Here is a 5,430-nt window from a genome sequence, read left to right as displayed (position 1 = left end):
TATTCCGAGTTGTTATGGATCCCACACACAAGAGCAATATTCTGAGACGTTACTTAAAAGTGACAGACGGGTTGCATATTTCCAGTATACTACCAACGAACCGAAGTCTGCCACCTGTATTACCTACGACTGAACCAACGTGGTCATTCCATGTTACTACAAGTGTTACACCCAGATATTTCTACAAATTGACTGATTACAATTCTGGCTCATTGATACAGTCATGGATACTATGTTTCTTTCGGAAGTCAAGAAATACTGCATACACCTTCTCAAACAATTACGTTCGTCCATTTTTGCTCTTCGTATCATTGCTAATCTTGGAAACAACCGTATCAACCTTCTCACATATTTTCCACATTTCCACTCAGTAATGTCGTACGGAATAATTTTTTGGGGTAACTCCTCACTTAGAAAGAAAGTATTGACTACACAAAAGCGAACAGTAAGAATAAAGTGTGGTGTTCACCACAGACGTTATGTAGGTACCTCTTCTAGGAACTAGGCATTTTAACTGTACCATCACAATACATATTTTCGCTAATGACATTCTTCCTAAATAATCCATCATATTTTGAGAAGAACAGTCATGTACAGACCTACAACCTAGAGGGAAAAATGACCTTTGTTACCCATTGTTAAGGCTGTCAGTACCTCAGAGAGGAGTTATGCATGCAATAATAAAATTTTTGATTATTTGCCCAATAACATAAAACATTTGACAGGCAGTGAAGCAAGTTTTGAATAAAAACTTAAAATTATTTCTTCTGTGCAACTCCTTCTATTTCATCGACGAATTTCTACCTAAAAATGTATAGGTAACTAGATAAAAAAAATTTAAAAATCTTGTTTTTAAGGATACAGTCGTGCTCAAAAGTATCCTAACGACCTGAATTGCATTTCGCCTGATTCGAATGCAACCCACATAGCGCAGCTGTCTAGCAGGTCCTCTAATCGCCCCTCGGTACAGTCGTTTGACTATTGAAAATGGTTCCAACAAGTCACCACTAGAAAACACTGCTCTGTATCGCAATAACTCAAGATGTAAATTAATACCAAGGTACTGCAAATATCAGGGAACATCTTATCACAGATAAGACGGTTCTTCAGGCTTGTAAGTTCACATTTATTACAATAAATGACATACATGAAATATTACCACTCTCATTATTACGTCAGATAGGTAATTCACGTAGTAAGTTCGTCGTATTCATGATTTCCTCTTCAAAATAACATACCGTACTTATTATTTAACACAAAATGACATTAAAAATTTAAGTTATTCACGAGCAGCTAGTTGAGAATATGTATGAACTTCAAATGACACGACGAACCGTCTCGTTCTGCATATGCATTCAAACCCAGGACATGCAGACTAAGCAAAGACTTCGTGACTGACGGAAACTAACAGGCATTCCTGACTAGGCACACAGAGAGTGATATACCTCGATTATAGACGGTATCAGTTAGCAAATATCAACTTTAAATTACATAACGTAAACATTGTTAACGGACGCGAATTCCTACCCAGCATCTATTGTCGTTGTTAACGAACTACGAGAGATGTTAAATATTGCTTCTTCACAAGTAACTTACTTGAAATGCAGTGAGGTAAAGCTTTGTGTTGGACAGGGATTCGAACCCAGAACCTAACTGGATTGTCATTGAAGCACAATCAACTGCGACATATCGGATTTTCTCGGCAGTAGCTAGATGTTTTAACTGAAATGACGAGACGAAACATTAATTTTTTCTTTCCCAGGACTCCAACCTGGCACCTATCGCTGTTATATTCTAGAGAAAACGAACGTTAAAAATGGGATTGTTACACCAGCAGCGACATGTGAGCATGTCTGAACTAGAAATAATATGACGAATAGTTCAGTGCAGACTGGGAATCGAGCCCCACACATATCGTTGTTGACTGCACACAAAGAGACGTCAGCTACCGAATTTTTCTCCACCAGCAGCTCGGAATAACATCCTTGAATTTACAATGATTTCGCAAACAGTTCTGTGTCTCACTGGGACTCAAAAACGTCAGATACCGTTAGTGTTGACAACGAATGAAAATACATTAAAAATCAAAATTATTACCCACCAGCGGATAGGTGTTCTCATGCTAGATCTTGATAATACGTAATGAAAGCTTTAGTGCTGGGCCAGGATTCGAACCCTTTCACGCGCAATATGTGGAGATGTTGAGGAATCTGCAGTTTTGAACAAACAACAAATTGCAGTCGAGCTGTATTGTCACGAAGGGATCAAATTCCGCATTAAGGGCGGTCTGAGTTGCATTCCCAGATAAGAACCAATTTTATCGACATACAGAAGCTCAAATAAAAGATGGAATAAGTGTCCTGTGACCCTACATAGCGTTTGTTTCGTCACTAGAAATAAATAACTAGTACAACAAAGGTTACTGTTGATACAGTTTCTACGTGTCGCGACTTCTGACTTTATTGTGGTTCAGCCTAACGTCTACTTGGTAGAGAAGGAATATCATGTTTAACATGAATGTCAGACCATAATGCCATTATACCTTCTTCACTTGGCGTAGCCAGAAGACAACAGAATTTTTCTCTCCTTATCAAAAATCATCAGCAGAAGTTGGAATCCAACCCAGACCCTAAGAATATGAACCTAGCATCAGTCCTAGAGACCAACAAGTTCTTTGCTGTATCACTCCTGTTTCTATCATAACAATGATGCGCCACACTGAATGAGCATTCTGACACACAGACTCCCTGTAGTGGTTTGCAGCATGTTCAGTACATTCATTTACTTGGTTGACCGAATCGCCATGAACTAGCTGCCTCGGCTACCCACTGCATACATTCGACTCACCGAAATAAAATCACGTAACTTACACCTACACAGAACTGCCAACAGTGTAGGATGCAGAAATTTAAACAGAAAGTGTTCCTTTCGACTTGAGCTACTCTATTGCGCTATCTGTTTGTTAAAAACCCCGTGCAGTGCAAAAGAAAAGCTGTAACTGTCTGTCTCTCAGAAGTCTAGATCCGGCCATATGCATTATCTCACAGCACTGGGCAATGCGCAAGTTCTGGAAGAACTGTTGTTGAGTTCTCGAGGTGTTGTAGCTACGTGTCAGCTAGTAGCCTAACGGCAAGCGTCGCGCACTGTGGATAAGACGTCGTGAGTTTGGGCACAATCACCGCTACATTTTTTAAAACTCCATACTGCTGTCTGCTGAAGTTATCGATCTAATGGAACTTTGAACATAATTCCCTTCACTTCTCAACCCAAAATAGTCGCATGTGGAAAAAGGGCTAACTTCTGCGACGTTTTGTTCTTTTCAGGTTTAATAGATGGCCAGGCTGCAGATGCATCTCGAAACTTTTGTATTATGTATGGGGAGAGCGCATCATGCCAAAATAGTCAGAAAAGTATTTTCTACATTATCTGTCGTGTGGCAGTCGCATTTTATTCTTCATAAAACCTCGTTTGATAGCTTTAACTCAGAACAAGTTGTCTGCATGCATGTAATCAATAAACTGCATGTGCATTGTCAGACTGTTATAGATAACATCAGAGAATTCGCATACATCGTTGATGATTAATTTCTCTCTCATGTTAACTAATGTTTTAACAACACTAAAAGAAACTGTACGAAAATTGTGCACTGTATTATAAGAAATGAAATAAAACTACCCACGATAGCCTTACGACGAAAGTCTGTTTCAATAAAACTGAGTATCTGTACACAAGCATGCCTCTATCGGCACGACTTAGTAAAATACTAATCACTTAGATTTCGATTGGGTCTGTGTTTGATTGGTATGCTGTGTCATACTCAAGTGGTATGCAAATGTGGCATTTCATAAATAAAGTTATGTATTCCTAGAAACCCAAAATTTGTTTGTCAGCAGCGGAAAGAGGCGTTACTTGTTGTGCAGCATTGTAAGTTTTCCACCATTGCACTATGAGCCGAAAGTATTTTCTTGCGATTTCCTTATCGATGTGTGATCTGACTGCTTGTAGCTCTTTCACAGAAAGGATAAAAACGTTACAGTCAGCAAGACTGGAACCGCAAACCATAACACTCGCTTTCTCTCAGGTTAGCACGTTTCCACAGAGCTAGGGAAGAGGCATGCGTCTAGGTCTAATCTTACGAGACCAGTAGTGGCTAGAACTCGTAACCGTTATTTGGACGAGATTAGATGCGATTTTCACGTGCAACGACTTTCCTGGGCTGAAAACCGTAAATTTACAATCTTTTGTTACAGCTCAAGCGTTAATAATAACTCAGATTATTCAATGGAAATTACAGGAAAAATCAAGTGAACTTTGAGGCTTAATTCCGTGCACACCAGGAAGTAACTCGCCGATCACAGAGTTGCCAAATATACCTTGCCTTGTTGCCAAATCTCAGTTACATTACCAGCAGGAAGAAGACGAACCGATGCGATCCTACAGTGGGCTGGGAAGTGACCATAGCTGACGTCTCAAAGACGCGGCTGCTACGGCCTGGAATACGTAATGCGTCTGATTCGCATTTCTGTAACTAGGTTTAGGGACTGGAGCGTAGTTACTAATAATACTCAGAGCTGACTGCAAACTAAGCATCATAAATCAGTAACTCTCATAGTTGTTTTCATATACGAGGCCTGTTCAGAAAGTAAGCTCCGATTGATTGCCAAATTGAAACCACAGTGAACATCAGAAATGTTTTACTTGTAACAATTAGCTACACCTTTCAGCTACTTCTCTACGTAGTCGCCGTTCTGACTTAGACTTTTGTCATAGCGTTGTACCAACTTTTCAATAGCCTCATCATAGAAGGCAGCCGCCAGTGCTTTCCGCCAATTCTCCACGCTGGCCTACACCTCGTTGTCTGTGTCAAAATGTTGTCTTCAAAGACAGCGATTCATGTGACCAGATATGAAACTCAGGGGGAGACAATTGCGGACTGTATTGTGGGTAATCACACATTTCCATTTGAAAACGATGCAGGAGCATCTTCATTGCCCCTGCAGAATGCGGCTGAGAATTGTCTTGAAGAAGAAACAGCACGACAGTTATGTAATGTTAGCTGCATAGCTTCAGGCGAAATTTCTCACCAGGCCCTCGTACTTGGCGGCAGACACTATTTTCTAGACATCTTTACGCACTCACTGCGAGCTCAGAAATGAGAAGAGCGACGTGATGCTAACTGGGGTTATACTAGAGACACTACCCAACACATCTGTGCAAAGCTTTATCGGATTTTCATAGTCGTTTCCATTTCGCGACCGATCGGAGCTTACTTTCTGAACGCCCCTCGTATCTTTCGTAAGTGTACTCAAAACTAAGAAAATCTTTGACGAACGTTTTCGTGCCTCACCGATAGTCGAGCACAACAAACAAATAAAAAAAGGCTATGTGTGTGTATGTGTGTGTGTGTGTGTGTTTGAGTGTGTGTCAGAG

This window comes from Schistocerca nitens, chromosome 1, assembly GCF_023898315.1.
Source record: "Schistocerca nitens isolate TAMUIC-IGC-003100 chromosome 1, iqSchNite1.1, whole genome shotgun sequence".
Lineage (NCBI taxonomy): Eukaryota > Metazoa > Arthropoda > Insecta > Orthoptera > Acrididae > Schistocerca > Schistocerca nitens.
This window is presented reverse-complemented; position numbering follows the sequence as displayed.